We start from the raw sequence: 24550 nt of genomic DNA, 5'->3' as shown, positions 1-24550 counted from the left end.
GAGGCCAGGTCATCTGGCGTAGCACCCTATCACTCTCCTTCTTGGTCAAATAGCCCTTACACAGCCTGGAGGTGTGTTTGGGCTCATTGTCCTGTTGAAAAATAAATGATGGTCCAGCTAAACACAAACCGGATGGAATAGCATGCCACTGCAAGATGCTGTGGTGGCCATGCTGGTTCAGTATGCCTTCAATTTTGAATAAATCCCCAACAGTGTCACCAGCAAAGCACCATCACACCTCCTCATCCATGCTTCACGGTGGGAACCAGGCATGTAGAGTCCATCCGTTCACCTTTTCTGCGTCGCACAAAGACAAGGTGGTTGGAACCAAAGATCTCAAATTTGGACTCACCAGACCAAAGCACAGATTTCCACTGGTCTAATGTCCATTCCTTGAGTTCTTTAGCCCAAACAAGTCTCTTCTGCTTGTTGCCTGTCCTTAGCAGTGGTTTCCTAGCAGCTATTTTACCATGAAGGCCTGCTGCACAAAGTCTCCTCTTAACAGTTGTTGTAGAGATGTGTCTGCTGCTAGAACTCTGTGTGACATTGACCTGGTCTCTAATCTGAGCTGCTGTTAACCTGTGATTTCTGAGGCTGGTGACTAGGATGAACTTATCCTCCGCAGCAGAGGTGACTCTTGGTCTTCCTTTCCTGGGGCGGTCCTCATGTGAGCCAGTTTCTTTGTAGCGCTTGATGGTTTTTGCCAATACACGTGGGGACACTTTCAAAGTTTTCCCAATTTTTCGGACTGACTGACCTTCATTTCTTAAAGTAATGATGGCCACTCGTTTTTCTTTACTCAGCTGCTTTTTTCTTGCCATAATACAAATTCTAACAGTCTATTCAGTAGGACTATCAGCTGTGTATCCACCAGACTTCTGCACAACTGATGGTCCCAACCCCATTTATAAGGCAAGAAATCCCACTTATTAAACCTGACAGGGCACATCTGTGAAGTGAAAACCATTTCCGGTGAGTACCTCTTGAAGCTCATCAAGAGAATGCCAAGAGTGTGCAAAGCAGTAATCAAAGCAAAAGGTGGCTACTTTGAAGAACCTAGAATATAAGACATACAGTATTTTCAGTTGTGTGACACATTTTTGTTAATTATATAATTCCACATGTGGCAATTCATAGTTTTGATGCCTTCAGAGTGAATCTACAATTTTCATAGTCATGAAAATAAAGAAAACGCTTTGATTGAGGTGTGTCCAAACCTTTGGTCTGTACTGTGTGTGTGTATATATATATATATATATATATATATATATATATATATATATATATATATATATATATATACACATACACACACACACACACACTATGACTTATCTTGGCTAAGACAAAGCCTAGATCCTCAGGCTACATCCACACCATGGGCGTAGCCAGGATCAAACCTGGGGGGCAGAACCTCATACTGCACACCCCTACACTTGAAAATAAAGCCTGCACCTTAAGAAGATGTGGTGATGAATACAGTCTATTTATTCCAACTATCAGTTGATGTTACTAAAGACGAGCAATGCCTGTCCTGGGCGTCCTTTTGGGCAGCTATGAGATGTACCTGACTGGTGCTAAAATAAAAAGGAGTGTTAGTCTGTGTGCTATCCGGCTTTCATTCTTTTTGGTACAGATATGATATGGATAGACAGATATGGATAAATGAATATATAGATAAAAGCAGATTAGAAATCTGCTCTGACATTGAAAACATTATCTATGAGCTCAAAAACCTTTCAAATGATGCAGTTTTTAAAAAGCTGATCTGCTTTTGCAACTGAAAAACGTATCCTCAAAAAACGCAGCAAAAACGCTGTGTGTGAATGTAGCCTTAGATCAGGAATAGAACAGCCATTTATAGGACATTTCATAACTTTCCCAAACTCCTATGAAAAAATATTCAGCACATTCTGCATTGAACTACTGTACCCAATTTATTATATATTTTAGGAGTCGGAATCGGTCCATTTTATACCAACTCCACCAAAATGAGCTCCAACTCTGACTCCACAGCCCTGGTGGTAAGTCTATTAATGTCATCCAGATTCCAGTCATTACTGTTATATGCAGCCAGAATCTGTCAGTCGCTGTTTGCGGGGTTCTGTGGGATTCTCCCAGATCCACAACGTGAGATTCTGGGACTTGCTGGTTGCAGTTCAGCCATTGCAAGTGGGAATCATTCCTCCTGATCGTGCTCCTCACGCCCCTTTATTTGTGACTTCACCCAAACATTTATATTCATTCACTCTGAGGGACACAACATTGTTTATATTCTACTATCTTACTAAAGGTTATGTTTTATCTCCCGTCCACCACACTCCAGCTCCGGCTCCGCCCCCCCACGCACCAGCTCCGGCTCCCATCCACCACAAGCCGGCTCCAGCTCTGCTCCCGTCCACCACACTCCAGCTCCGCCCCCGGCCGCCACGCGCCGGCTCCGCCCCCGTCCACCACACGCCAGCTCCACTCCCGTCCGCCACACCCCAGCTCCGGCCCCGCTCCCGTCCACCACACGACAGCTCCGGCTCCACTCCCGTCCGCCACACCCCAGCTTCGGCCCCGCTCCCGTCCACCACACGACAGCTCTGCCTCTGCTCCCATCCACCAAACGATAGCTCCGGCTCCCGTCCACCACACGCCAGCTCCGACTCCGCTCCCGTCCACCACACGACAGCTCCGAGTCCGCTCCCGTCCACCACACGACAGCTCCGAGTCCGCTCCCATCCACCACACGACAGCTCCGGCTCCGCTCCCGTCCACCACACGACAGCTCCGGCTCCGCTCCCGTCCACCACACGACAGCTCCGGCTCCACTCCCATCCACCACACGACAGCTCCGCTCCCGTCCACCACACGCCAGCTCCGGCTCCGCTCCCGTCCACCACACGACAGCTCCAACTCCGCTCCCGTCCACCACACGCCAGCTCCGGCTCCGGTCCGCCACACGCCAGCTCCGGCTCCGGTCCGCCATGCGCAGCTTCTGCCTGTTCCCCCATGCTCAGCCTCTGACCCCCCATGCTCAGCCTCTGCTCCCTCCCCATTCTCTCCCCCCATGCTCAGCCTCTGCCCCCTCCCCCAGCCTCTGCCCCCTCCCCCACTCTCTCCCCCCATGCTCAGCCTCTGCCCCCCTCCCCCATGCTCAGCCTCTGTCCCCCCCATGCCCAGCCTCTGCTCCCCTCCCACGCACCAGCCTCTGCTCCTCCCATGCTCAGCCTCTGCTCCTCCCCCATGCTCAGCCTCTGCTCCCCCCCCATTGCTCAGCCTCTGCTCCCCCCCCCATTGCTCAGCCTCTGCTCCCCCCCCCATTGCTCAGCCTCTGCTCCCCCCCCCATTGCTCAGCCTCTGCTCCCCCCCCATTGCTCAGCCTCTGCTCCCCCCCATTGCTCAGCCTCTGCTCCCCCCCCATTGCTCAGCCTCTGCTCCCCCCCCATTGCTCAGCCTCTGCTCCCCCCCCATTGCTCAGCCTCTGCTCCCCCACATGCTGAGCCTCTGCTCCCCCCACATGCTCAGCCTCTGCTCCCCCCCCATGCTCAGCCTCTGCTCCCCTCCATGCTCAGCCTCTGCTCCCCCCCATGCTCAGCCTCTGCTCCCCCCCCATGCTCAGCCTCTGCTCCCCCCCATGCTCAGCCTCTGCTCCCCTCCATGCTCAGCCTCTGCTCCCCTCCATGCTCAGCCTCTGCTCCCCCCCATGCTCAGCCTCTGCTCCCCCCCATGCTCAGCCTCTGCTCCCCCCCATGCTCAGCCTCTGCTCCCCCCCCATGCTCAGCCTCTGCTCCCCCCCCATGCTCAGCCTCTGCTCCCCCCCATGCTCAGCCTCTGCTCCCCTCCCATGCTCAGCCTCTGCTCCCCCCCCCATGCTCAGCCTCTGCTCCCCCCCCATGCTCAGCCTCTGCTCCTCCCCCATGCTCAGCCTCTGCTCCTCCCCCATGCTCAGCCTCTGCTCCCCCCCCATGCTCAGCCTCTGCTCCTCCCCCATGCTCAGCCTCTGCTCCCCCCCCATGCTCAGCCTCTGCTCCTCCCCCATGCTCAGCCTCTGCTCCCCCCCATGCTCAGCCTCTGCTCCCCCCCCCCCATGCTCAGCCTCTGCTCCCCCCCCATGCTCAGCCTCTGCTCCCCCCCCATGCTCAGCCTCTGCTCCCCCCCCATGCTCAGCCTCTGCTCCCCCCCCATGCTCAGCCTCTGCTCCCCCCCCATGCTCAGCCTCTGCTCCCCCCCCATGCTCAGCCTCTGCTCCCCCCCCATGCTCAGCCTCTGCTCCCCCCCCATGCTCAGCCTCTGCTCCCCTCCCATGCTCAGCCTCTGCTCCCCTCCCATGCTCAGCCTCTGCCCCCCCACACACCGTCTCCCTTCTGTCCTCTGCGGGGTGTCGCCGCTCCCTCCTCCGGGCTTCTCGGTGTGTTGTGTCGCGCTCTTCCCCGCTGACAGCTCCGCTCCTCTGCTGCGCGCTCTCCACACTGCTCTCCTATGGTGAATGCTGGACAGTGTGGGCGGGGCCACAGCTTCCTCCCGTCTGTTCTATGGAGGAGGAGGCGCCGCCCCTTCTGGTCACATGGGCATGACGTCACCACAGGTCCTGTGTGCACAGAGCAGTCATATATGTGGCAGACAGTGAGGCCCCTGATCATGTGACCCCTGACTCCTCCCCTCCTGTGACCTCTTCACAGGTCCTGTGTGCACAGAGCAGTCATATATGTGGCGGACGCTCCTGCACCTTCTGCTTTCTGGGCCGGTTCCTCCTGTGAGTCCTATTAACCCTTTCGCCCCCTGTCGTCTCCTTTCTGACAGGACAATCTCTGAATTCGGACAGTGTGACGAGAATTTCAGCAATGTGGAAGGAGGAAATGACAATTTTACTGTTTTCCTCACAGAAATGTGACTTTCCCCCCAATGTATCATTGTCCTACAGGTGACAGGAGCGCTGAGGCCGCACAGTGCGCCGCCGTGTCTCCTGAGTGCCGATACCCCACAGGCTCGGGAGGGAAGGGGCGCCATTGTGGCTGGGATAGACGGCGGACGCCGTGTGACGTGTGAAGAGCGCTGACACCAGAACAGCAGAGACCCCACAAGTGGCCCCGTGTTACCCCCTCCACCTCTGGGGGCTCATCTAGGGGGCCGGGAGGATTATTAACCCTCAGGGGAGTCGCTTGTGTAATACACGACTGCTCCGTTTGGGGTCACCAAGACAATTTTGTGTTTTCCATGAAAACTCTGACTTTTATTCATCCATTGAGTTGCCAAATGAATTTAACCCCTTAAAGGGAGTTATGTCACCCCATTTTAGCGCTATAAGCTGGGGCCGCCGCCATCAGGGGCTTATCTCCAGCATTCTGTAATGCATTCTGTAATGCTGTAGATAAGCCCCCGATGTAACCTAAAGATAAGAAAAACACGTGAGATTATACTCACCCCGGCGTCCGGTCCGATGGGTGTCTCCCATCTTCATACGATGATGTCCTCCTCCTAACTTCTCCCTCAGCTCCTGTGCAGGCGTGCTTTATTGGCCCTGTTGAGGGCAGAGCAGAGTACTGCAGTGCGAGGGGCCGGGAAAGGTCAGAGAGGTCCTGCGCACTGCAGTACTCTGCGCTGCCTTCTACAGGGCAGATAAAGCACGCCTGCGCGGGAGCCGAGGGATAGGAGGAGGACGTCATCGTATGAAGATGGGAGGCCCTGGACCGGACTGCAACACCCCCCGGTGAGTATAATCTCACGTGTTTTTCTTACCTTTCAGGTTACATCTGGGGCTTATCTACAGCATTACAGAACGCATTACAGAATGCTGTAGATAAGCCCCTGATGGCGGTGGCCGCAGTTGATAGGGCTAAAATGGGGTGACAGATTCCCTTTAATGAATGGAGCTTTTTACGTTTTTCGCTCCCATTTTTTCCAGAGCCATAATTTTTTTATTTCTCCGTCAGTATGGGCGTGTGAGGGTTTTTTTTTGCGGGATGAGTTGTGCTTTTGAACGACACCATTGCTTCTACCATGTCTTGTACTCAAAACCGGGAAAAAAATTCCAAGTGCGGTGAAATTGCAAAAAAAGTGCAATCCCACACTTGTTTCTTGCTTGGCCTTTTTGCTCGGTTCACTAAATGCTAAAACTGCCCTGCCATCATGATTCTCCGGGTCATTCCGAGTTCATAGACTCCAAACATGTCTAGGTTCTCTTTTATCTAAGTGGTGAAAAAAAATACAAAATTTGCTAAAAAATAAGCACAATTTTCCAAGCCCCGTAACGTCTCCATTTTTCGTGATCTTGTGCTTGGTGAGGGCTTATTTTTTGCGTGCCGGGCTGATGTTTTTAATGATACCACGTTTTTGCAGATACATTCTTTTCATCGCCCGTTATTGCATTTTAATGCAATGTCACGGTGACCAAAAAAAACGTAATTCTGTCATTTGATTTTTTTTCTCGCTACGCCATTTAGCAGTCGGGTTAATCCTTTTTTTATTGATAGAGCGGGCGATTCTGAATGCGGTGATACCTAATATCTGTAGGTTTGATTTTTTTTATTGTTTTATTTTGATTGGGGCGAAAGAGGGGTGATTTGAATTTTTATGTTTTTTATTTTCTTTAATTTTTAAACACTTATTTTTGGCATGCTTCAATAGCCTCCATGGGAGAGTAGAAGCATGCCATACTTGATCGGCTCTGCTACATATGGGAGATGAGCAGATCGCCCATATGTAGCAGTAATACAGCAATTGCTATGAGCGCCAACCACAGGTTGGCGCTCATAGCAATCTGACGGCAACAACCATAGAGGTCTCTATGAGACCTCTGATTGTCATGGCAACGCTGACACCCGATCACGTGACGGGGGTTGGTGATACGCTCATTTCTGGCTGGACGCCGGAAGTACTAGTTTAATGCCCGCTGTCAGTGTTTGACAGTGAGATTTAACTAGTTAATAGGCGCAGGCAGATCTTGATTCTGCCCGCGCCTATTGCCGGCACATGTCACCTGTTTATAACAGCTGACATGTCGAGGTTTTGAAGTGGGCTCACCGCCGAAGCCCACATCAAAGCAGAGGATACTGACCGCTGATGTACTATCCCGACAGCGGTCTGTAAGGGGTTAAAATCTCGTCCAGACATTGACAAGGTTCGAAAAAAAGATTTTTATTTGAAATAATAATTTTCTCCTTTAAACTTTGCTTTCGTCAAAGAATGCCCCCTTGGCAGCAATTTCAGCATTGCAGACCTTTGGCATGTGTACCATATGGTCAAGCTGCTCCCACAACTGCTCAATGGGGTTGCGATCTGGTGACTGCGCTGGCCACTCCATTACAGACAGAATAGCAGCTGCCGGCTTCTTCCCTAAATAGCTCTTGCATAATTTGGAGGTGTGCTTTGGGTCATTGTCCTGTTGTAGGATGAAATTGGCTACAATCAAGCGCTGTCCACAGGGTATGGCATGGCGGTGCAAAATGGAGTGATAGCCTTCCTTATTCAAAATCCCTTTTACCTTGTGCAAATCTCCCACTTTACCAGCACCAAAGCAACCCCAGACATCACATTACCTCCACCATGCTTGACAGATGGCGTCAGGCACTCTTCCAGCATCTTTTCAGTTGTTCTGTGTCTCACAAATGTTCTTCTGTGTGATACAAACACCTCAAACTTGGATTCGTCTGTCCATAACACTTTTTTCCAATCTTGTTCTGTCCAATGTCTGTGTTCTTTTGCCCATATTAATGTTTTCTTTCTATTAGCCAGTCTCAGATATGGCTTTTTCTTTGCCACTGTGCCCTGAAGGCCAGCATCCCGGAGTCGCCTCTTCACTGTAGACGTTGACTCTGGCGTTTTGCGTGTACTATTTATTGAAGCTGCCAGTTGAGGACCTGTGAGGCATCGATTTCTCAAACTACAGACTTTAATGTACTTGTTACTCAGTTGTGCAGCGGGGCCTCCTACTTTTCTTTCTACTATGGTTAAAGCCTGTTTTTGCTCTAGGAGTAGTACACACCGTTGTAGGAAATCTTCAGTTTCTTGGCAATTTCTTATATAGAATTAATTTCTAAGAACGAGAATAGACTGTTTTTTTTGGCCATTTTGAGAGTTTAATGGAACCAACAAATGTAATGCTCCAGATTCTCAACTAGCTCAAAGGAAGGTCAGGTTTATATCTTCTCTAATCAGCCAAACTGTTTTCAGCTGTGCTAACATACTTACTTACATACTTTTCAAGGGTATTCTAACCATTCATTAGCCTTCTTACACAGTTATCAAACACAAAGTACCATAAGAACACTGGAGTGATGGTTGTTGGAAATGGGCCTCTATACACCTATGAAGATATTGCATTACAAACCAGACGTTTGCAGCTAGAATAGTCATTTACCACATTAACAATGTATAGGGTGTATTTCTGAATCATTTAATGTTAGCTTCATTAGAGAAAACTATTTTCTTTCAAAAATAAGGAAATTTCTAAGTGACCGTAAACTTTTACATGGTAGTGTGCTTTAATATTAGCCGTATTTCCTGTTGGCAGGTATACCTTTTCTTTTAGGATTTGATTAAAAACTTCCACCAGTGGAGAAGAAACCTCTTCTACTAATGTTTTATAGAACTCCCCTGGCAGCCCATCTGGTCCGGGGGCCTTGCTATTTTTCAGGGAGTTAATAGTGTCTAGTATCTCTTCCTTTCTTATTGTAGAGTTGAATCTTTCTCACCTTCTGAGACTGTTGGGAGGGATAGTGTGTCTAGGAATGTCTTCCCCTCTTCTCCATCTACTGGTTCTTGTTCATACACTGTGTTATAGTATTTATGCCAGCTGTCATTTATGATTTTTGGGTCTGTTTGTGGTGAACCTTTGTGGTCATTCAAGCTACCTATAAATATCATAGGTGTTCGACCTTTTGCCAAGCGAGCCAATAATGAACCAGCCTTATTACCGTATCTAAAAATTCAGACGTTTTTTGGTTCCCCCTTATTCTTTCTAGTCTGTCCAGCTAAAGGTCAAATTCTGCTTTAGCTTTGATCCATTTATGCCTATTTTCTAAATTGGGTCAGTTAACCCCTTAACCCCCAAGGGTGGTTTGCACGTTCATGACCAGGCCAATTTTTACAATTTTGTCCACTGTCACTTTATGAGGTAATAACTCTGAAACACTTCCATGGATCCCGGTGATTCTGACATTGTTTTCTCGTGACATATTGTACTTCATGTTAGTGGTAAAATTTAATTCAATTAACTTGCGTTTATTTGTGAAAAAAACGGAAATTTGGCGAAAATTTTTAAAATTTCGCAATTTTCCAACTTTGAATTTTTATGCCCTTTAACAGAGATACGGCACACAAAAAACTTAATAAGTAACATTTCCCACATGTTTACTTTACATCAGCACAATTTTGGAACCAAAACTTTTTTTTTTTTAGGAAGTTATAAGGGTTAAAAGTTGACCAGCGATTTCTCATTTTTGCAACACCATTTTATTTTTAGGACCACATCACATTTGAAGCCACTTTGAGGGGTCTATGTGATAGAAAATACCCAAAAGTGACACCACTCTAAAAACTGCACCCCTTAAGGTGCTCAAAACCACATTCAAGGAGTTTATTAACCCTTCAGGTGCATCACAGAAATTTTTTGAATATTTAAAAAAATGAATATTTAACTTTTTTTCACAAAAAAATACTTCAGATTCAATTTTTTTTTATTTTACCAAGGGTAACAGGAGAAATTGGACGCAAAAGGTATTGTGCAGTTTGTACTGAGTACACTGATACCTAATATGTGGGGGGAATCACTGTTTCAGTGCATGACAGAGCTCAGAAGGGAAGGAGCGCCGTTTGACTTTTTCAATGCAAAATTGGCTGGAATTCAGATCGGATGCCATGTCACGTTTGGAGAGACCCTGAATTACCTAAACAGTGGAAACCCCCCACAAGTGACCCATTTTGGAAACTAGACCCCCCAAGGAACTTGTCTAGATATGTGGTGAGAACTTTGAACCCACAAGGGCTTCACAGAAGTTTATAACGTACAGCGGAACAATAAAAAAATCATATTTTTTCCACAAAAATAATCTTTTCACCCCCAATTTTTATTTTCCTAAGGGTAACAAGACCCTAAAAGTTATTGTGCAATTTCTCCTGAGTACGCTGATACCCCATATGTGGGTGTAAACGACTATTTCGGCGCATGGCAGAGCTCAGAAGGTAAGCAGCGCCATTTGACTTTTTTGGCTGGAATTGAGATCGGACACCATGTCGCGATTGGAAAACCCCTGATGTACCAAAACAGTGGAAACCCCCCACAAATGACCCCATTTTGGAAACTAGACCCCCTAAGGAACTTATCTAGATGTGTGGTGAGCACTTTTAAACCCCCAGTGCTTCACAGAAGTTTATAATGACCGGGCGTGAAAATAAAAAAATCGTATTTTTTCCACAAACATGATCTTTTAGTCCCCATTTTTTTTATTTTCCCAAGGGTACAAGGAGAAATTGGACCCTAAAAGTTGTTGTCCAATTTGTCCTGAGTGCGCTGATACCCCATATGTGGGAGAAAACTACTGTATGGGCACACGTCGGGGCTCGGAAGGGAAGTAGTGACGTTTTGGAATGCAGACTTTGATGGAATGCTCTGCAGGTGTCATGTTGCATTTGGAGAGCCCCTAATGTACCTAAACAGTGGAAACCCCCCCACAAATGACCCCATTTTGGAAACTAGACCCCTAAGGAACTTATCTAGATGTGTGGTGAGCACTTTGAACCCCCAAGGGCTTCACAGAAGTTTATAACGCCCGGGCGAGAAAATGAAAAAAATCATAATTTTTCCACAAACCTGATCATTTAGTCACCATTTTTTTATTTTCCCAAGGGTAGCAGGAGAAATTGGACCCCAAAAGTTGTTGTCCAATTTGTTCTGAGTACGCTGATACCTCATATGTGGGAGTAAACTACTGTATGGGCACACGTCGGGGCTCAGGAGGGAAGTAGTGACGTTTTGGAATGCAGACTTTGATGGACTGGTCTGCGGGTGTCGTGCGTTTGGAGAGCCCCTGATGTACCTAAACTATTGAAACTCCCCACAAGTGACCCCATTTTGGAAACTAGACCCCCCACGGAACTTATCTAGATGTGTGGTGAGCACTTTGAACCCCCAAGTGCTTTACAGAAGTTTATAACACCCGGGCGTGAAAATAAAAAAATCATTTTTTTGCACAAAAATGATATTTTTGCCCCCAATTTTTTATTTTCCTAAGGGTAACAGGAGAAATTGGACCCCAAAAGTTGTTTTGCAATTTGTCCTGAGTAGGCTGATACCCTATATGTGGGGGTAAAACACTGTTTGGGTGCATGGCAGAGCTTGGAAGGGAAGGAGCGCCGTTTGACTTTTTCAGCGCAGAATTGGCTGGAATTGAGATCAGACGCCATGTTGCGTTTGGAGAGCACCTGATGTGCCCAAACAGTGGAAACCCCCAATTCCTAACTCCAACCCGAACCCCAACACACCCCTAACCCTAATCTCAGCCCTAACCCTAGCTCTAACCCTAATGGGAAAATGGAAATAAATACATTTTCTTTTAATTTTATTGTTTTTCCCTAACTAAGGGGGTGATAACGGGGGGTTTGATTTACTATTTATGGCGGTTTTTATATTTGGCAGCTGTCGCACGCTAAAAGACGCGTTTTATTATAAAAAGTTTTTGCATCACCACATATTGAGAGCTATAATTTTTCCGTATTTTGACCCACCGAGTCATGTGAGGTCTTATTTTTTGCGGGACGAGTTGACGTTTTTATTGATACCATTTTCGGGAACGTGACATCTTTTGATCGCTTTTTATTCCGATTTTTGTGACGCAGAATGAACAAAAACCAGCGTTTCATGAATTTCTTTTGGGGGGGTGCGTTTACACCTTTCCGCCTGCGGTAAAATTGATAAAGCCCTTTTATTCTTCGGGTCAGTACGGTTACAGCGATACCTCATTTATGTCATTTTTTATGTTTTGGCGCTTTTATGCAATGAAAACAATTTTATATAAAAAATAATTATTTTTGCATTGCTTTATTCTGCGAGCTATAACTTTTTTATTTTTTCACTGATGATGCTGTGTGGTGGCTCGTTTTTTGCGGGACAAGATGACGTTTTCAGCGGTACCATGGATATTTATATGCGTCTTTTTGATCGCGCGTTATTGCACTTTTTGTTTGGCGGTATGATAATAAATCATTATTTTTTGCTTAGTTTTTTATTTTTATTTTTTAAGGGGTTCGCTAAAGGGGTTAACTAATGGGACAGTTTTATAGGGCGGGTCGTTATGGACGCGGCGATACCAAATATGTGTACTTTTAATGTTTTTGTTTTTTTTATTTCCAAAAAATGAATTTATTAGGGAATATATATATATTTTTTTTTAATTTATTTAGCGATATACAGTCATGGCCAAAAGTATTGACACCCCTGCAATTCTGTCAGATAATATTCAGTTTCTTCCTGAAAATGATTGCAAACACAAATTCTTTGGTATTATTATCTTCATTTAATTTGTCTTAAATGAAAAAACACAAAAGAGAATGAAGCAAAAAGCAAAACATTGATCATTTCACACAAAACTTCAAAAATGGGCCGGACAAAAGTATTGGCACCCTCAGCCTAATACTTGGTTGCACACGCTTTAGCCAAAATAACTGCGACCAACTGCTTCCGGTAACCATCAATGAGTTTCTTACAATGCTCTGCTGGAATTTTAGACCATTCTTCTTTGGCAAACTACTCCAGGTCCCTGATATTAGAAGGGTGCCTTCTCCAAACTGCCATTTTTAGATCTCTCCACAGGTGTTCTATGGGATTCAGGTCTGGACTCATTGCTGGCCACCTTAGAAGTCTCCAGTGCTTTCTCTCAAACCATTTTCTAGTGCTTTTTGAAGTGTGTTTTGGGTTATTGTCCTGCTGGAAGACCCATGACCTCTGAGTTAGACCCAGCTTTCTCACACTGGGCCCTATATTATGCTGCAAAATTTGTTGGTAGTCTTCTGACTTCATAATGCCAAGCACACGGTCAAGCAGTCCAGTGCCAGAGGCAGCAAAGCAACCCCAAAACATCAGGGAACCTCCGCCATGTTTGACTGTAGGGACCGTGTACTTTTCTTTGAATGCCTCTTTTTTTCTCCTGTAAACGCTATGTTGATGCTTTTGCCCTAAAAGCTCTACTTTTGTCTCATCTGACCAGAGAACATTCTTCCAAAATGTTTTAGGCTTTTTCAGGTAAGTTTTGGCAAACTCCAGCCTGGGTTTTTTATGTCTCGGGGTAAGAAGTGGAGTCTTCCTGGGTCTCCTACCATACAGTCCCTTTTCATTCAGATGCCGACGGATAGTACGGGTTGACACCGTTGTACCCTTGGACTGCAGGGCAGCTTGAACTTGTTTGGATGTTAGTGGAGGTTCTTTATCCAACATCCGCACAATCTTGCATTGAAATCTCTTGTCAATTTTTCTTTTCCGGCCACATCTAGAGAGGTTAGCCACAGTGCCATGGGCTTTAAACTTCTTGATGACACTGCGCACGGTAGACACAGGAACATTCAGGTCTTTGGAGATGGACTTGTAGCCTTGATATTGCTCATGCTTCCTCACAATTTGGTTTCTCAAGTCCTCAGACAGTTCTTTAGTCTTCTTTCTTTTCTCCATGCTCAATGTGGTACACACAAGGACACAGGACAGAGGTTGAGTCAACTTTAATACATGTCAACTGGCTGCAAGTGTGATTTAGTTATTGCCAACACCTGTTAGGTGCCACAGGTAAGTTATAGGTGCTGTTAATTACACAAATTAGAGAAGCATCACATGATTTTTCGAACAGTGCCAATACTTTTGTCCACCCTCTTTGTTATGTTTGGTGTGGAATTATATCCAATTTGGCTTTAGGACAATTCTTTTTGTGTTTTTTCATTTAAGACAAATTAAATGAAGATAATAATACCAAAGAATTTGAGTTTGCAATCATTTTCAGGAAGAAACTGAGTATAATCTGACAGAATTGCAGGGGTGTCAATACTTTTGGCCATGACTGTATTTTAAAATTATTTTTACACCTTTTTTTTTTTAACTTTATTTCATTGTCCCAGGGGGGACATCACTGTCCTGTGACAGATTGCTGATCTGTCACATCACAGATCACTGTGACAGATCAGCGATCTGTCACAGGCATTGAAGCAGACTTCCTCATGTCTGCGCTTTGCAGGCACTGAGGAAGCCAGCTCCCTGCAGGCCCCCGAAGGTCCCCGTCGCCATCTTGGATTCGGGGACCTGCAGGGAAGGAGCCCCCCGCAGCAGCGCTGCATATTGCGCTGCTCTGGGGGGCTCAGGGAAGCACGGAGGGAGCCCCCTCCCTGCCGATGCTTCCCTTTAACCCCTTTCTGCCATCCGACGTACTATCCCGTCCACGGTACCCGGGCCCGTATGACCGTGGACGGGATAGTACGTCGGGCCCTTTAATGCGATACCGTGACTAAAGTCGCGGTGATTGCATTAAAATTCCGACGCCATCTCACCTTAGAAAAGATGGCGTCGGCATCCCGGGCTGCGATCCCGCCCCCCGGCATCCAGAGCGCTGTGATTGGCTGTTCAATTCTGAACAGCCAATCGCAGCGTTTCTCATTGTTTCAGCCAATCAGCTTGGCTGAAACAATGATGTCCTAGGCTGGGATCGAGTACCGATGTACTCGATCCTAGAGCCGGTGCCTGGCAATGCCAGGCACCGGCAAAAAGCACCCGGATTGGCGCGATGGCCGATCTGATCGATCGCGCCAATCGCAGTGCACAGCGGCGCTATATCGCCGCTGTGCCCTGCCAGTACCGGCCAGGATCGGTGCTATATTAGCACCGATCGTGCTGGAGCCTGATGCAGGCCCAGCAGGGCCTGCAGGAGTTGGCTGGCGCGATCGATTAGATCGGCGATCGCGCCAACCACAGGGCACAGCTGCGGTCACCATGTGACCGCTCTGTGCCCTGCTGGTGACCTGGGCATGACCTGCCTAGTAATCGGAGCTGTGAGCTCCGATTCTAGGCAGTTGCCATGGTCACCAGGCAGATCAGGGATTGGTGGGATCGATGTAATCATTCGATCCCACCAATGACAGGTCACAGCAGTGATGTGACCGCTCTGTGACCTGCCCCCTGACCTGCCTCTGACCTGTCTGACCTGTCTGCAGGGGTCCTCACTCTAGCTGAGGATTCCTGCAGAGAGGTCGGACGCAGCAAGAGCTCCTGTGCTGGGTATTGTGGTGCCACAGATTGTAGCATCACAATCCCTGCAGAAGAAAGAAGAAAGAAAACTACAATTGTAAGTGTTAATTGATCCCTGATCCCCTGCCCAATCTATCTTCACCCCCCCAATCTATCTTCATCCCCCCATCCCCCCTCCACCCCTCCTCTTACCCCCCTCCACCCCCCTCCACCCCCCTTTTACCCCCCTCCACCCCACTTTTGCGCCACCTCCGTGCGCAGCCGGCGAGCGTTGATCGGTGACGCAGTTCACCGATCAACACTCGAGCTCGCTTTTTTTTCCTTAGCCCCCTTTGCGCCACTTCCGTTCACACATTCCGCAGCCGCAAAAGTTGGATAGGTGACACACGTCACTTATCCAAGCTTGTGCCTGCCGTTTTTCATTTTTTTCACCCCCCTTTGTGCCACCTAACTACAACCCTAACTGTTGATCCCTGCCCAATCTCTCTTCATCCACCCCAATCCCCCCTTCCCCCTATTTTTACCCCCCTCCACCCCACTTTTGCGCCACCTCCGTGCGCAGCCGCCGAGCGTTGATTGGTGACGCAGTTCACCGATCAACACTTGAGCTCACTTTTTTTTTCCTTAGCCCCTCCGTACACACATCCCGCAGCTGCGAAACTTGCATAAGTGACACAGTTCACTTATCAGAGTTTGCCGTTTTCCTTTTTTTTTTTTTTTCCACCCCCCCCTTGCGCCACCCCTTGCGCACATCCAGCAGCCTAGTTTTGATAAGTGACACTTATCAGCTAGGGCCTGCTGTTTTAGACTTTTTTCCACAGCTTTTTCTTTACAGAAATTTTACACCAATCACTCCCCCCCCCCCCCTCACGTACACATACAGTTTTCAATAAAGTGTACACCCAAGCACCATATTTACACAAAAATGTCATCAAATTCATCCCAACAGCGCTATTCAGTGGAGGCGGCATATGCTTTACTTGCCTCCGAAAATGATAGCGATTTGGATGACGATCCGACTTTTCTTTATTTTTCGGATTCTTCATCCTCTTCTTCTTCCTCTTCCCCCTCCTCATCTTCCTCCTCGGGTCCTGCGGAAACGCCACGCAGACGCTCCAGGACAGAAGATGAGGCAGCGCCCACCATTCCCGCAGCTGACCCAGTGCTCCCCGTATGGACCTCGCCCCCCGAAAATTACGAGCCACTGATTCCTGATTTTGTGGCAGAATCAGGAATCAAGTTTGACACCACCGGCCTCACAGAAATTGACTTTTTCAAAGTCTTTTTCTCTGAGGATTTTGTTAACCTCATGGTGGAGCAAACTAATTTTTACGCTCTTCAATTTTTGGAGCAAAACCCGCGTTCAACATTTTCAAACTGGTCTCCTGTAGACGCAGTTGAAATGACGCAGTTTTGGGGCCTGGTCCTTCATATGGGGATACTGAAGAAGCCGGAAATTCGGCAATATTGGAGTGTTGATATTTTATACAACACTCCAGTGTTCCGAATGGTCATGGCCCGGACGCGTTTTGAGGCCATCCACAAGTTTCTGCATTATACTGATAATGCAGAGTGTCCCGCACAAGATGACCCCAACTTTGACCGTCTGTTCAAAGTTCGGCCGGTCATCGAACACTTCAACAAAAAGTTTGCTGAAGTGTACGTGCCCCAAAGGAACATCTGCGTGGATGAGTCCTTGGTTCACTTCAAGGGAAGGCTGCGATTCCGTCAATACCTGCCCAGTAAGAGGGCCAGGTACGGAATCAAACTCTATAAATTGTGTGAGAGTACCTCAGGGTACACCCACAAGTTTAGAGTTTACGAAGGGAAGGACACCCGGATTGAACCCCCTGAGTGTCCTCCTTTCCTGGGAGTGAGTGGGAAAATTGTGTGGGATTTGGTGCACCCACTGCTGGATAAAGGTTATCACCTCTACACTGATAACTTTTATACCAGCATCCCACTCTACAAATCCCTCTCTGAGCGACGTACCGCAGCCTGCGGTACTGTCCGCAAAAATCAGAGAGGCCTCCCGAAGATGCTACTTGGGCAGATGCTCCGAAAAGGTGAGAGCAGAGCCCAATGTAGCGACCACCTGCTGGTGGTCAAGTACAAGGACAAGAGAGATGTCCATCTCTTGACCACCATACACGGTGATGGCAGTACCCTCTGCACTGTACGGGGTACCTCTACACAGGTCCTCAAACCGACATGTGTAGTGGGGTACAACAAAAAAATGGGGGGAGTTGATCTCTCCGATCAACTCCTCCAACCGTACAATGCATTGAGGAAGGCCAAGGTGTGGTACAAAAAGCTGGCCGTGCACATCGTCCAAATGGCAATGCTCAACGCATTCCTGCTGTCACAATGTGCATGCCCCAGCGATACGTCGTACCTTCATTTCCAGGAGGTAGTGGTTAAGGCCATGATGTTTGGCGCTCAGGAAGGAGCGGGCCCCAGTACTTCAGGAACTGAAGGTGCTCGTATTGTCCCAGGTCAGCATTTTCCGGGGGTGGTCCCGCCAACCCCAAGAAAAGGTAAGCCGCAAAAAAGGTGTCGAGTGTGTTACAAAAAAGGAATACGCAGGGACACCATTTACCAGTGCGACACCTGCCCCGAAAAACCTGGCCTGTGCATGAAGGATTGCTTCAAATTGTACCACACCTCCATGCACTACTAATTTACATTAGATTAGTTGGGGGCACATCTAGATTTGTTCATTGGGGGTCTAGTATCCAAAATGATGTCATATGTGGGTTTTTTCCTGTTTAGGCACATCAGGGACTCTGCAAATGGAACATGACGCCAGCAGACCATCAAAGTCTGCATTCCAAAACAACACTACTTCCCTTTCGAGCCCCAACGTGTGCCTAAACAGTTTTTTCCCACATGTGGGGTACCAGAGTACCCAGGACAAATTGGACAACGACTTTTGGGGTCCAATTTCTCCTGTTACTCTTGGGAAAATTAAAAATTGGGGACTAAATGATCATTTATGTGGGAACAAAACAGGATTTTATACTTTCACGCCTGGGCATTATAATCTTTAGTGAAACACTTGGGGGTTCAAAGTGCTCACCACACATCTAGATAAGTTCCTTAGGGGGTCTAGTTTCCAAAATGGGGTCACTTATGGGGGGGTTTCTACTGTTTAGGAACATCAAGGGCTCTGCAAATAGAACATGACGCCCGCAGACCATTCCATCAAAGTCTGCTTTCCAAAACGTCATTACTTCCCTTTCGAGCCCTGACGTGTGCCCAAACAGTAGTTTTCTCCCACATGTGGGGTATCAGGGTACTCAGGACAAATTGGACAACAACTTTTGGGGTCCAATTTCTCCTGTTACTCTTGGGAAAATTAAAAATTGGGGACTAAATGATCATTTATGTGGGAACAAAACAGGATTTTATATTTTCACGCCTGGGCATTATAATCTTTAATGAAACACTTGGGGGTTCAAAGTGCTCACCACACATCTAGATAAGTTCCTTAGGGGGTCTAGTTTCCAAAATGGGGTCACTTGTGGGGGGTTTCCACTGTTTAGGCACATCAGACGCTCGTCAAACGTGACATGGCGTCCGATCTCAATTCCAGCCAATTTTAGGTTGAAAAAGTCAAACGGGGCTCCTTCCCTTCTGAGCCCTGCCATGTGCCTAAACAGTGGTTCCCCCCCACATATTGGGTATCAGCGTACTCAAGACAAATTTGACAACAACCTTTGGAGTCCAATTTCTCCTGTTACCCTTGGGAAAACAAAATATTGGGGACTAAATGATCATGTTTGTGGAAAAAATATGATTTTTTTATTTTCACGCCCGGGTGTTATAAACTTCTGTGAAGCCCTTGGGGGTTCAAAGTGGTCACCACACATCTAGATAAGTTCCTTAGGGGGTCTAGTTTCCAAAATGGGGTCACTTGTGGGGGGTTTCCACTGTTTAGGCACATCAGACGCTCGTCAAACGCGACATGGCGTCCAATCTCAATTCCAGCCAATTTTAGGTTGAAAAAGTCAAACGGGGCTCCTTCCCTTCTGAGCCCTGCCATGTGCCCAAACAGTGGTTCCCCCCCACATATTGGGTATCAGCGTACTCAGGACAAATTTGACAAGAACCTTTGGGGTCCAATTTCTCCTGTTACCCTTGGGAAAACAAAATATTGGGGACTAAATTATCATGTTTGTGGAAAAAATATGATTTTTTATTTTCATGCCCGGGTGTTATAAACTTCTGTGAAGCCCTTGGGGGTTCAAAGTGGTCACCACACATCTAGATAAGTTCCTTAGGGGGTCTAGTTTCCAAAATGGGGTCACTTGTGGGGGGTTTCCACTGTTTAGGCACATCAGACGCTCGTCAAACTTGACATGGCGCCCGATCTCAATTCCAGCCAATTTTAGGTTGAAAAAGTCAAACGGGGCTCCTTCCCTTCTGAGCCCTGCCATGTGCCTAAACAGTGGTTCCCCCCCACATATTGGGAATCAGCGTACTCAGGACAAGTTTGACAACAACCATTGGGGTCCAATTTCTCCTATTACCCTTGGGAAAACAAAATATTGGGGATTAAATGATCATGTTTGTGGAAAAAATATGATTTTTTATTTTCACACCCGGGTGTTATAAACTTCTGTGAAGCCCTTGGGGGTTCAAAGTGGTCACCACACATCTAGATAAGTTCCTTAGGGGGTCTAGTTTCCAAAATGGGGTCACTTGTGGGGGGTTTCCACTGTTTAGGCACATCAGACACTCGTCAAACGCGACATGGCGTCCGATCTCAATTCCAGCCAATTTTAGGTTGAAAAAGTCAAACGGGGCTCCTTCCCTTTTGAACCCTGCCTTGTGCCCAAACAGTGGTTCCCCCCCATATATTGGGTATCAGCGTACTCAGGACAAATTTGACAACAACTTTTGGGGTCCAATTTCTTCTGTTACCCTTGGGAAAATAAAAAAATTGTTGCTAAAATATTTTTGTGACTAAAAAGTTAAATGTTCATTTTTTCCTTCCACGTTGCTTCTGCTCCTGTGAAGCACCTGAAGGGTTAATAATCTTCTTGAATGTAGTTTTGAGTAGCTTCAGGGGTGCAGTTTTTAGAATGGTGTCACTTTTGGGTATTTTCTGCCATATAGACCCCTCAAAGTGACTTCAAATGTGAGGTGGTCCCTAAAAAAAATGGTTTTGTAAGTTTTGTTGTAAAAATTAGAAATCGCTTGTCAAATTTTAACCCTTATAACTTCCTAACAAAAAAAAATGTTGTTTCCCAAATTGTGCTGATGTAAAGTAGACATGTGGGAAATGTTATTTAGTAACTATTTTGTGTCACATATTTCTCTGTTTTAAGGGCATACAAATTCAAAGTTTGAAAATTGCAAAATTTTCAAAATTTTTGCTATATTTCTGTTTTTTTCATAAATAAACGCAAGTTATAGCGAAAAATTTTTACCACTAAAGTGAAGTACAATATGTCACGAGAAAACAATCTAAGAAACGCCTAGATCCGTTGAAGCGTTCCAGAGTTATAACCTCATAAAGGGACAGTGGTCAGAATTGTAAAAATTGGCCTGGTCATGAACGTGCAAACCACCCTTGGGGGTGAAGGGGTTAACTCCCGGTACACCGCGATCGTGTTTGATCACGGTGTGCAAGGGGTTAACGTGTCGGGGGCGGTCCGTGACCGCCCCTGACACATTGTGCCGGGTGTCAGCTGTGATAATCAGCTGACACCCGGCCGCGATCAGCGGCGCTCACCACGTGGGCGCCGCTGATCGCTGTGACGTACTATCCCGTCCCTGGGAATAAAGTCCCAGGGCTCATGGACGAGATAGTACGTCACATGGCAGAAAGGGGTTAAACACGGAGGTATGAATAAGGCCTTATTCAGGGACTGGGCAGTAATAGAATAGTAAAATCCATCCAGTGATCCTCCAATGTCTGCTGGACATGGGATGGGGAGAGTTTCTAGATCTGTTAAAACATAGATACCAGACTTCTTGCTGTTAACCAGTTAATGCTTTCTTGTCCACCACACTGCAGTGTCCAAAGAGGAAGACGGTGAGACAGGCAGCGACATCGCATCAGAGAGCTCGTGACCTCAGAAGATCCCCAGATCCTGGTATTGTGACATAATATTATGAACAATATTCATTCATTGATATTACTCTATAGAAGGGAACCTGTTGCCTCGTGTTGCCGCTGTAAGATGCGGCCGCCGCCTTTAGGGGCTTATCTACAGCATTCTATAACGCTGCAGATAAACCCCCGATCTAACCTGAAAGGTGAGAAAAAGAAGTTTTCTTACACTCACCCGGGGGCGGTCCGGTCCGATGGATGCCGCAGCGATTTTTGCCGGCAGTTTTTCCGCCTCTGCCCCGTAACGGATCACTTATGGCCACACTGCGTTCGGCCTCATTCATTCCCTGTGGGAATTGTGAACATGTGCTGCACTTGCGGTTTTGAACTTGCAGTGAAACAAAAAAATCACTGCTCGCAGCGTTGTTTTCCGTTGCTGCAAGTACAGCATTTGCCGGATCTGCCGCGAATGGCAAAAATGGCTGATGTGACAGTAGCCTAAGTCCCTGACGACAGTGTCTGCATTAGTCATACTCATCAATGGGGGGGCAGCACTAAAAGTGCCCAGGGCAGCACCAACTCTAAATACGGCCCTGAGCGGAGGCTCCTGTTTAGGATAATAAGCCAACATGATCACATCTGCTCCAAATGAAAAGAAAATTAGTTTATTACAATGAGAGTTCGCTCACATAACTATATGATATGGTCGAGAACTATCCGATGTCTTATCAGATGGCGCTAGACCCAATATTATACCATGGGGCAGAGCAGAGCTGTACTCTGTATCTCATACTAATTCAGCATGAGGAAAAAAATCACAGCCACTGGCCACCTCCTGATGGGCACCATGAAGAATGTGACGTGACCAGATAAAGTCCATCAGCACCCTGCACCTTGGTTCAGCCGGACGTGGCTCTTCTTTACCACATGATGCTCACGAAGGAGTCACAAAAGCATTTTTTTACCAGGTAGATATTCTATATCCTGTTCAAATTGTTTTTATTGAAAATGTCCTAATTATTATACAATCCAGGTAATGACGGTCACAGAGGAGCGCCAGCCGTGCCTTCTCTGGGGAGATCAATGCCGCTCCAGCCGGGTGCCTCCAAAGAGGAAGGAGGTTGCGATGCTGGATGAACCCGGTCAGACGGAGCGCAAAGAGAGGGGAATGTAGATTTAAAATCTTCTTATATTAATCACATTGGACTACATTAATAAAAGAAGATTTTAAATCTACATTCCCCTCTCTTTGCGCTCCGTCCGACCGGGTTCATCCAGCATCGCTAATTATTATACAAGATAGAGTTAAACAAAATAAAGGAAAAAAAAGGGGAAACAAGGGAAAATAAAGGAAAATGGGAGAAGGAACTATCGCAAAGCAAGAACAGTTATTCTATCTCTGATACATGTACCAAGACATACTAAGATCAAGGGTAAGACAATGGAGTTATCATTTCTTTCACATTATCTCACCATTGTGATAATGAAACTATCACATATTATGGAAGCTATGTTCCTGATCAGGGCTGCCAAAAGGAATTTCAGGGCCCCATACTGGCAAAATTTTTGGGCTCCCATGAGACTCCGTCCAGGCTCCACCCCAGTTCTGCCTCCACTCAAGCCCCGCCTACACCCCTCAAACTTTCCACAGTCCCACCACCCACTATTGGAAAAACTCTTCTGCCCCATCCTCACCAATCACACACTAACTGTTCCCATGGAACCGTATCACATACATAACCATCAGCTTTTGTTTTGACCAACGGATTTTTTAAGCCTGCCACCACGACAAGGTAGACTCTTTTGGCAGGGCCCTACTCTACTCTAACCTATTAAACGTTTCTTAAAATATCCAATAATCTTATTAGCAATATTTTCTATTTATTTTTCTTTAAGGGAATGTGTCACATACATTTTTTAAAGTAATTGAGATCCTATTGTTATAATCTTTTGTATAATCTGTATTTCTGATTGCAGATTATTGTATGCTGTTTCCTGAACATTTATGGAAGCTGCTCTCTTGCCTGTTTGGAGATATGGATATTGGACATATACATGTGTATGTATATCATAAGACATTATAGGGGACTCTATTTCCTTGGGAGAGTTTTCTATTCATGTTCTCATGTTTAGTTTCATGCAGATGTCATTGTGCAGGAAGGGGGAAGAGGAGAGCTGTGACATTACCTACTGGGAATGGTGGATTCTGTTATCTCTCATTGTAATCCTGCTTGTTATGATAATGAGGTGACTGCTAATAAGGGATCTCTTCTGGAAGTCCCAGTCTATTAGAAAAGTCGTTTCTGTTTATTTATTATTTTATGATATAAGGGGTTACATACTTTAAACTCAATTCTTGCAAAACTTTTTTAACTATGATTAAAAGGATTGGCCATGTTCTGGTTATTGGTCATGAATGTGTTTGAGATGATAGGGCTCTTACTAATATGGCCTTTCTTGAATTACAGCAACAAATATGAAATATGGGAAATAGAAATATAGGCTATGCTGAATTTCTGCACTAAATGCCTTTTAATCATCTCATATAATTGTAGATCGTGAGCCCTCGCGGGCAGGGTCCTCGCTCCTCCTGTACCAGTCGTGACTTGTATTGTTTAAGATTATTCTACTTGTTTTTATTATGTATACCCCTCCTCACATGTAAAGTGCCATGGAATAAATGGTGCTATAATAATAGTAATAATAATATACTCATTGGTTAATAATAATAACTACCGTAGAGAGTGGACAATGCCCAAAACATAAAAGCTTCATAACACATTCCCACTAAATATTTTGCTAACTAAATCTATTTTCATAAGAGTCATTTAGTTAAATCCTTTGGTCAATTACATAAAGTGCAAAATTACAGTGCCAATAACAAAAGAGAAAACAAAGAAAACAGACAAAACAAAAACAACACATATAACAATAACATATAACACAATAAAAATAAGGTCATTTTGTGAGATCAGAGAAACATAATATAAAAACAACAAAGAGTATTGCACACAATCTAAGGAACTGAAGCAGGTCCGACCCCCCTCTTTGCTTCTGCTCACCGGGCACCATACACTAGTACGGGCAGTAATGCCCTGATGGCGGCCCTGTCCCTGCCTACATGAAGTATGTAGCTAGTCTACATAGATCATGGGATGTCAGACATCCATTCCTGGCTACCTACAGTTGCCATTTCATCTAAGTACTCAGTCAATCTATATTAAAAGGAAACCGTCACCCCGCCAAGGTCATATATGACCTACTAATATGGGCACACAGGTATTAGG

At 46.3% G+C, this 24550-nt stretch overlaps 1 long non-coding RNA gene across 1 annotated transcript; it reads left to right on the top strand.

Annotated features, from left to right (window-relative positions):
- The first annotated feature begins 4677 nt into the window (after nucleotides 1–4677).
- Nucleotides 4678–23828, top strand: LOC141076441 (uncharacterized). The gene is made up of 3 exons (XR_012227486.1): nucleotides 4678–4741; nucleotides 21228–21306; nucleotides 23241–23828. It is a non-coding gene; the product is annotated as an uncharacterized lncRNA (long non-coding RNA).
- Nucleotides 23829–24550: the final 722 nt, after the last annotated feature.

This window comes from Dendrobates tinctorius, unplaced genomic scaffold (genome assembly GCF_039654945.1).
Source record: "Dendrobates tinctorius isolate UK_male_01 unplaced genomic scaffold, ASM3965494v1 ptg000404l, whole genome shotgun sequence".
Classification (NCBI taxonomy): domain Eukaryota; kingdom Metazoa; phylum Chordata; class Amphibia; order Anura; family Dendrobatidae; genus Dendrobates; species Dendrobates tinctorius.
This window is presented reverse-complemented; position numbering and strand designations above follow the sequence as displayed.